General features: G+C 36.6%; 1 long non-coding RNA gene across 4 annotated transcripts; it reads right to left on the reverse strand.

Annotated features, from left to right (window-relative positions):
* Positions 1-628: 628 nt before the first annotated feature.
* On the reverse strand, positions 629-6,886 carry LOC132271959 (uncharacterized). 4 transcript variants are annotated; one of them, XR_009469903.1, is made up of 7 exons: positions 6,485-6,883; positions 4,545-5,377; positions 4,280-4,401; positions 2,938-3,153; positions 2,257-2,435; positions 1,093-1,229; positions 629-1,012 (listed from the first exon to the last, which is right to left on the reverse strand). It is a non-coding gene; the product is annotated as an uncharacterized LOC132271959 (long non-coding RNA). The 4 variants fall into 4 exon arrangements; XR_009469902.1 differs by having other exon boundaries at positions 6,427-6,883; XR_009469904.1 differs by having other exon boundaries at positions 5,301-5,377; positions 6,427-6,875.
* Between the last annotated feature and the right edge of the window lie 2,986 nt (positions 6,887-9,872).

Here is a 9,872-nt window from a genome sequence, read left to right on the forward strand (position 1 = left end):
GCTGGTAAAAGTCTTAAAAAGCGCTGGTAAAGCCTGCGTCGGTAGGGCTTTACCAGCGCTTTTTCAAAAGCACTGGTAAATACCCTTTACCGGCGCTTGTGAAGAAGCGCCGACACAAGGTATTACCGGCGCTTTTTTAAAAAGCGCTGGTACAGGGGTCATTTTAATTTTATTTTTATTATTTTTTCCCCCTATGCCAGCACTTCTTCAGAAAGCGCTGGGACTGGGGTCATTTTTTTTTTATTTTAATTATTCTATTTTCCCCTATGCCAGCGCTTTTTCAAGAAGCGCTGGCAATAGGGTCATTTTAATTTTTTTTTAATTATTTTTTTTCCCCCTATGCCAGCGCTTTTTCAAGAAGCGCTGGTACTGGGGTCATTTTAATTTTTTTTAATTATTTTTCTTTTCCCTGTGCCAGCGCTTTTTTAAAAAGCGCTGGTACAGGGGTCATTTTAATTTTTGTTTTATTATTTTATTTTCCCCTATGCCAGCGCTTTTTGAAAAAGCGCTGGTACTGGGGTCATTTTATTTTAATTTTTTCCCCCTATGCCAGCGCTTTTTGAACAAGCACTGGTAGAGCGGTCATTTTAAATTATTTATTTATTTATTTATTTTTGCAGCTACTAAATGTCATCCAATATAATACAAATCAATATAAAAATACCATTCAAATTGTTTTTACATAATACAACCACAAGTTAACCTGCTGCCAATATGAAAAATACCATCGAAATTGGCTACTAATTGATAAAGCTGGTAAATGTCAACCAAAAAGCCAAAATGTATACTAATACAACCACAAGTTAACCTGCCAATACAGAAATACCATCCAAATTGTCTACATAAAGCTACTAAAATGTCACACAAAAAGATTTAAGAATTTTTTACAAATGTAGTACAAGTTTTTCAAAGAAGACCCATCCAAGGGGAAGGAAATTCAGAAAGCACAGCCACGACCCCATCTTCAGCTTCAACTTCAACAAGTCTTCTTGCCCATTTGATTTGAATTACCCTACATTTTTTATAAATTCATTAAGCGCACATTATAATAAATGAAAATTTAACATATAAGAGAAATTAAAAGTTCATAACCTTAATTGAATTGGCATCATGACTAGAAAATGGACTCAACATCTATATCTTCTGTGCATCATTCCTCAATAGCAGATTCATTATAGTAGAGAGACATTTCCTTTGCTATGTTTTCAGTACTAGTTCACATAAGGAACCTAAAGAGTATTAAAGAATGTCAGCAACATTTAAAGTAGCAGAGGGAGCAATTGGAGACATTTTGAACCAATAACTAGTAGATCATTTATCCTGTGTGGGGAACTAAGCACTAGAAAAGGTGACAAAAATCAAACTAGACTTACGAAAGAGTTTCAAAACATGGGCATAATGGAATGAAACAACATAATGATACAAGGATAACGAGGAAATGCAAGCATAAAGTACAACATAATGTGCTGACTATGGTCCAAGTTACTATAAACAATGATGTTCTACCACCCTGTACTTAAATATGAAGGGGTCATATGAATGAAAGTTACTAAGATTCCAAGTCTCTGTACATTTTAATTTGAATGTGTTCCTGTATATGATTTCTACCATTCAATGACTCTAAGGCCTGAAGACATCTAATACTGAGCTCTTGTTCCATATAGCAAGGTTACATTAGTTTTTGCTAGAGAATTTTTTTTTAATTACAAATTTCTAAATTCACATTGAACATGATATAGTTGTGTGTCACACAAAATTGTACTACATGTTTCCTCATAACTAAGAAAACAAAGCTTGTAAAGTGATACAAGTATTCTCTGGGCAAGTCACCTCTCAAATCTGTTAAATCTTTAGTTCTGGTCAGTTTTACTAAGTCCGTTTTTCAACTTGTTTTGTTTTTTCAATCTCACTGCTCTACATTCAAAAGACCATTGCACTGGTATGAGTAAGAAATTAACACAAACAACAAACAACAAATAGAAAATACTTCTCCTCCATAACACAAATCAATCAACAAGAAGCCTCCATATACAATGATCCCATACTCCCATGCTTTTCAACAAATACAAGAAAGTAAATTGCCTCAACACGGGCCGATCAGAAACAATGAAATTAAAATGCCTCCACACGGGCCGATGATTTAAAAATTGGTCACTTCAAGGTATGTGACCCCCTAATACACCGCAAATAGTTTAAAAATTGGTCACTTATGGGCACGTGACCACCTTTTTGCAACATGGAATCATGAAAACTTACAATCATCTCCGAAGCAGCAGCATCAGTAGCATTACCATCCTTATTTATATGTGTGCGAATGAATAAATCTGCGGAGGTGGTTGGGATGATTTTGAATAAATCTGTGTGCGTATTTTGGTCACTCACTTTTTCCACTTCACTAACCGTTCGCTTCATTGTCAGCTTATTATTTATCCTTCCTGGAAAAGCAAACAAAAAGGTAATCTATTAATAATCTATTAAGTTCATATATTTTGGCTTGGAGAGGGAAAAAAGGTAATGAAATTAAGCTAGCTGAGAATCAAAACAAAAATGGAAGAGGCAAATTATTGATGATGTCATTTGTGGAAAATGAAATAAAATTTGTAGCTGTTGAAATAGTTTACTCAGCTAACTGCCAAAAAAAAAGTTCAATATGATTTATATTACACGAACAGAAGGTGAGCAAATTAAATATCAATAGCTCCTATCTGTACATCATTAAGGAATAGGGATAATAAGATAGAGCCAAATCAAAAATTTAATGGAATATGTGTTTTAACTAAGAGTCATAACACTGGAGAAATAGAAAAACACATGAAAGACAGAATTAATGCATGTTGTCTCAATCAACAATCCTAACATGAAATATTTTTCCGGTGTACAAGAACAGTCACTACACTATCTTAATTACTATCTGGAATGCAAGGAAGGAAGACTTACAAAAATATAGACAACAAACTTCCCAATAGTAGAAAGTAGCCCCCACAAGCACCACAAGTTCACACTTCAAAATCCAACTCAAAGCCCCATTCTAGTTTGAAAACAAAAACATCAGAGAAACAAAAATTAAAAGGGGATCTAACTTGAAGTCCGGATGACTAAGTCGGTCAACTTCTCTTGCAGCTCAGATGGATCGATGCTCCTCCCATCATTCACCTGTGCACAAAATTAGGAATAACATAATGTTGTTGCAAGCAAAAAGTGAAATTAGAGAAAAAAAAAAATAAAAAAAAATAAAATAAAATAAAATAAAAAAGGAGGAGCAAAAAAGGTGCAGCAAATCAATCAAAGGTCTAAAATTAGTCGCATTCAATTTAATGGTCTATCCTTCTTTCAAACAAATGATAGCAAAATACAGTCCTAGTGTACCTCATAAGCCATGAGACACTTGAAACCTCTAAACACTATAAGAAAAATGCAGATCCCTTTGATCACTAATGGACTTGATCTGGTGTTCAAACCCTCCTAAGTAACTAATGACCTTAATTTGAAACCTTCACCTCTGAAGAAATTGTAACATGAAAGGGGAAAAATAAAATTACAACCAAAAAATCTAAAACTTGATAAGAAAATGCTTTTACATATAACAGCAACTGGCAACGGAAGAATCAAAATTTCATTATAAATGTCTCGGGCATATCAGCACAAGAAACAAAACATTTTATCACAATGCATAAGAAACATAACATTTTAATTTTCCACATGCACAATCAACTCTCAGTTGGCCATTAATTCTTCATCAAACTGCTAATTTACAGAAGCGTGGCTTTCTTCAACAAAATGTCGAATTTGGTTCAATTTGAGATGGCTATAGTTTTCTGCTGACAAAGAGAAAAATAAAGTGACTTTAATTTCTTCCTGAAAATTAAATGAACTACTCATTTTGTAAGTAATACAAGAACCACTCCCAAGCACAAAAAATAAGAAAATTTATGTTAAAAGAACTTGATAACTTCTGATTTAGAAATTATAACACCACAGTAGAGCATAATTCTGAATAAAAACCCTTAATACATTGAAGGAATAAACATGATAAATTAACGCAAAATGTTAACAAGGATAATATTATATACACAATTATTGACTCAACTTTGAGAGGGTTTTGCAGAAATCCAAAGTTTTACAGATTCAAAATCAGAACAATTTTTTCCCAAATTTCCTATGCGTATCAAAACAATATATGCACATACACATATATATGATCCGAAGTTTTACTTCCTTTACAAATTCATAATACAAAATTTGAAGCACATAAATAGTTTGAGGAACTCAAAATTCTCACCCCCACTGGTCTTTGATTGTGTTGCTGCAACTGGAAGAACCTTTTCCGTCATATTGGAAGGAAGTGGAGGCATATTCAAATTTGTTTGCGTCGGCAACATCCGATACCACGGAGCACTCACTCTACAAACAGAACACACATACATCACAATCTGACTTGGGCAATTTTCTGTAACTTCCTTTACATCTCTCATCAATCAAAGGGGGAAGCGGTCTTAATCAAATTATAAGAAAATTACAGAAAAAAATAAAATGTTAATCCAAACCTTCCAACAACCATAGCTAGGGTTTTGATGTAACTATCGATGATCTGGTCCCTGGAAGTGTCGTCCTCCTCATGTTTTTCCATCACAACAAGCCAGTAATTAATTGATTTAGAAAAAAAGAAAAAAAAAAAACAAAACCTATACATACAAGTTAGCAGTTGTAGAGAGAGAGGGGGGCAAGCTTGAGAGTTGAGAGACAGCGGCTGAAGCTTGCGAACGGTGAACCCGAACTGGAACAACGGGCGATGGAAACTAAAAGATATGGGTTTTGATTTTTTGAACAATCTGGCATATCAGATATGGGTTTTGATTGTGTAATAGGTTTTTAAAAAAGCGCTGGTACGATTGCACCTATATCAGCGCTCTTTTAAAGAGCGCTGGTAAAACCCTAATATGGTGTAGTGACCTTTCTTGCCCTTTTGAGAATATAGTATTTTTGGCATGAGCTTATTCTGTTTAGAACTTGTGGACTGAAAAGAATTTCAAAAAGTCTAGCAATCTGTATAGCACAGAAATGATAGTGTTCAAGCGCATAAATTTTTAGCACCAGTGTGTGAGCCTTCAGGCTTTATGTATCTACCTTTATATGTCAGTTTATAGTACGCTGTCTAAATATACGTAAAATCCCTCTTTTGAGCTAATTATAAGATCTACGTGCTTTGAATAATGTAAAATTACAACTGAAAAAGAAAAAAAAAACACACACACACACACTATATTAGAAATTTAGAACATCCAAGAAATTAGATATCTGACCAAGTGCTCCATCCAAGTGCAGTCATTCCCATGGTGCCTATAACTTGCCAGTCTCTGCTCTCACTGTCTCACAGTGCCTAGAATTTGCATAAGAAATAGCAAAGGTTAATCTTACTCAAGAGAGGGCCTACAAATTCAAGATAGTTTCTACCGAAAATCATACAATCTAGTAACATTCTAAAGAAATCAACGCTCTGTATGAACAATTTAGAATATTAGACTGCTCTGCACTTGAAAATTCAGAAAAAAAAAAAACATGAATTTTTTCTAACTTAAGGTGCTAGGTTAAGTTCAACAAAAGAAGAGGAATTTTTTTTTTTTTTCATTATTTGAATAACCATTCATGTAAATAAAAGAGCCTATATATGTAATTAATATAGACTTCACTTATATAAATACCAGAAGGAAGGTTGTTCACAAAAAGAAAATGGAAAATGTCTCTATTCTTCAATTGTAAATGACCAACTCAAGGTATTCTTCTACTTACTACATTAACAAACCACGACCAATCACAGTTTCACAATAACAGTTCCATAGCCACAGTTCACATCCTCATTGGAAATTTGAAATACAGAATATATATGCATATCAAAACAGAGTTTTTAAATTTTTAACACACACGACACATATGCGTTATCAAGGTTATAGCCTCCACAAAAATTTGAAACTCAAAACCTAGAAATATATATCAAAACATAGAGCATGCTTCACAAAAAATTATTATGACAACACAGATAAATTTGGAACTTCAAATCTCTAAAGTTAGGGACACAGCTTGACATAATTTTCAGAAATAATTTTCAAACATAGCCCATCATCACTAACCATCATCCTTTTTCAACATCACAGAATATATATCAAAGTATTCTTAAAATCGTAGTCCCAATGATCAAATACAAGTTCACAGTGATTTCTCAATTTTTCCACAGTCTTCATTATCACAGTTTCATGCTTCACAATATTTGTAACGTGGCAAAACATATAAAATCTCACATAACTAAAATCCCGAATTCCCATTTCAAAATAAAATTCCAAAAATCTCCAAAACAGTTTAATTTTCGTTCAAAAATTTTCAAACATGAACTCATATATATATTTATATGAATGACAGGGGAAAGATGCTTACCCGAAAGATAGAGAGAAGAGCAAAGGAATGAAGAGAAAAATTCGAGAGAGAGACCAACCCGAGAATGATGAGATGACGGCCTGAGATTTACCGGAGAAGATGACCGAAAATTGCAGTGGTGGATGGCGGCGAGAATGGTATCTCCTTGGCCAAAGGTCGGCCGGAGACGAAGCCGATGGAGAAGAGATGAGATCGAGAGTGAGAGGCCGAGGTTTGGCCAGAGATCTCGCCGAAAAACCTATAGTAGAGAGCTCGAACAAAGAGAGAAGGGTTGGCTTCAGTGGTGGTGTGAGGATATGGGATGCAGTGATGGTGGTGGCTGTGGTGCAATAGGTTGAGAACGAGAATAGAGATGGAGGCGATTGGGGAGTTACAGAGAGAAGGAGAGGGGGCAAGTTCAGAGTTGAGACCGAGAATAAAGATGGAGGCGAATGGGAGGCTGAAGAGACACCTAGGGCTCGGATGAGATAAGGTTAGAAGAAATAAATGGAAAAATAAAAAAATAAAAAAGTGAAATAATGTTAAAGCGCCAATTTTTCCCGCATTAAATTTCACACTTAACGGCGCTCTTTTGTAAAGCGCTGGTACTATTAGCCCTATACCAGCACTCCTAGTAAGAGCGCTGGTGTACAATTGCACCTATACCAGCGCTCTTTCAGAAGCGCTGGTACAATTGCACCTATACCAGCGCTTTTTTAAAAAGCGCTGGTACGATTGCACCTATACCAGCGCTCTTTAAAAAAGCGCTGGTATAATTGCACCTATACCAGCGCTCTTTGAAAAAGCGCTGGTAAAACCCTAATATGGTGTAGTGGCACTTTGAATGTTAATCAGCTTACACTTTGGAACTTGGAGGATTGTTTATATGTGATTTAATTTTGATTAATCATATTTAAATAGGATTATAAGAAACATGGATTACTTGAATTTAACCATGCTTGTGTTGGATCAAATTAATATTCACCTAACAGTTTGGAGGATGTGAATGCTTATATTTGTTTTAGCAGTCTACATTATTTTTAGGCTCTATAATGAATGCCTAATGTTGATATATATGTATTAATTTATATTGATGTATATTTTGGAGGTTGGTTGTTGAATATTTAATGTTGTTTTATTAACTATGCTATTTGGAGGATTCTATGCACTGGTATGGGACGGTGGCATACTAGGGATGGACTAATTCAAATACTAAGTCCTACCTAAACTGGATTGAGGTATGTATTAACTAAAAAGGTTAAGTCCATCTCATATTTTAGTCATGTCAATAAAACAATTAAATGACCTAGTAGTTTATGGAGAATTTGTTATACATATATCAGACCACTATACAGATGGATGATATTTTGTATTAGGAGTGTACGGACGCTATATATTTATGATATGGTGCTATGGTATGAGCTTGAGTCTCAGGACCATGGTTAGGATGCGTATATCGCCTAGGATGGATAGCTGGACAGTAGTTCCTGTTCCCTGGTAGGTCTAGGTACACATGACCACATTATGTGCGATTTGCATGGTATCTCTGCTCAGGCTGAGATAGACCTATTGGACTAGTGAGCGTCCTATAGTATGTACTTATACATTTATGGACTACTCTAGATATTGTTGAGTCTATTTAGGATGTATTTGCATATCGGATTCCTCTTTGGATTGTAGTAGAATAGGACTTGCATGTGGGCCTGACCCACCTCTTATTTTTCAGGTGTTCGTCAGTTCCAGGGTTAGAGCTTGATCATGCAAAGCAGATATGGACTTCCATTCTTTCGACCACGTAGGACTACTATCTTATTAGCTTTGGATTTTGATTACAGTTATTTTATTTTACAGTTGGGATTTTTATTAGGGGTCCACTAGATGGATTCCCGAGTTGTTAAATAATTGGAGGTTTTGGATTAATGGATTTGAAGAATTTTATTTTGAGGATTTTCAATTAAAAGTCTTTTCAGCCATTTTTATTTATATCTTATTATTTCAACTTGAATTCTGTGTTCATTAAATATTAATTGTTTGATATTCCCTCGTATTTGGGCATGGGCCTGATCAACCCGTGTCTCGGATCCGAGGGGTATCACAGTTGGTATCAGAGCACTCCAAGTTTAAGTGTCTCTAGGATGTTTCGTATTAAGACTTCCGCGTAGCGTACTCTATTGTTTGAGCTTAAGTTTAGGATTCGTCGTATTCCTTTACGGTTAGGTTTAATCGTACTGATGTCTATCTTTCTGTGTTGACAGAATGGTTGACGCAAGAACCAGACGGAACAATCAGCGACGAAGGGAAGCGGCCCATAGGCACCTTCAGGAAGATGATGGTCAGTTCTATGAGGAGCAGGAGAAAGTTTAGCAGACTTGGGGTCAGGGAGGAGATACAGAATATCCTCCTCACATCAACAACCTCATTGCTCGGGCTATAGAAACAGGGGTAATAGCTACACTTCGGAATTAGCCTCAGGTACAGCCAGCACCGTTACCAGCACCGGTTATTCAGACTGATACTTGGAAAAAGGCCAGGAGTTCTTTCACAAAGGGGAGTCCACCTGAGTTCACAGGCTCCACCGATGCGAAAGTAGCTCACCAGTGAAAACAGGACATCGAGCGACATCTTCGCTTAGTTCAATGCATGGAGATACGGAAACAGATGCTTGCTACCTTCAAGCTAGTTGGGGATGCACTACAGTGGTGGGAGTCAGTTACCACCACAGAGGAGAGGATGGTATTGACTTATGATCAGTTCAGTGCACACTTTGAAGAGAAGTACTTTCCTTATGTAGTTAGGGCAGCCATGAAGACTGAGTTTCTAAATCTGCAACAGGGGAACATGACAGTGGCGGAGTATGAGCAGCAGTTCACGCGTTTATCTCTTTTTGCACTGGAGGAGGTGGATACAGAGAAGAAGAAGCACAACAGTTTCGTTAAGGGACTGATGTGGTCCATTAAGAGAGCTATCACGGTAGTCCAGCCTAGACTACCTATGCTCAGGTGGTAAACGCCGCTCTACAGCAGTATCAGTTGACCGTGGATTTCAGACAGGCCAAGGGTGAGAAGCGGGGTGAAAGAGACTCTGTTAATCAGTCAACTGAGAAAAGGAATGGGAACGGACACCGATAGAATGACAAGGGCAAATTCCAGAGACAACAGCCTTGGAAGAAGCACAAGGGTAGTTCAAATGCTCACAGGGATGTGGCACCTATTCAGTGACAGCAGAATGGGGGACCGCAGGCAGGACAAGGTCAGCCACCGGCTTATCGACAGAGGAGGCCATTTGGTACTTTCCAGGGTAGTTGCTACACTTATGGAGAGTATGGTCATACTTCCTGGCAGTGTCCTAAAGTAGTTGCCACACTTGTGAAGATTAATTGTCACTTGTTTAAACACTTCCATCGTGTCATGAATTTTTCCTTCTTGTCTCCCAAATGATGAAGTCTTTCTCAAAGTTTGAGGGAACGG

The sequence above is a fragment of the Cornus florida genome, unplaced genomic scaffold (assembly GCF_030987335.1).
Source record: "Cornus florida cultivar Cherokee Brave unplaced genomic scaffold, ASM3098733v1 CherokeeBrave_3.0.0_Hap2_Chr08, whole genome shotgun sequence".
Lineage (NCBI taxonomy): Eukaryota > Viridiplantae > Streptophyta > Magnoliopsida > Cornales > Cornaceae > Cornus > Cornus florida.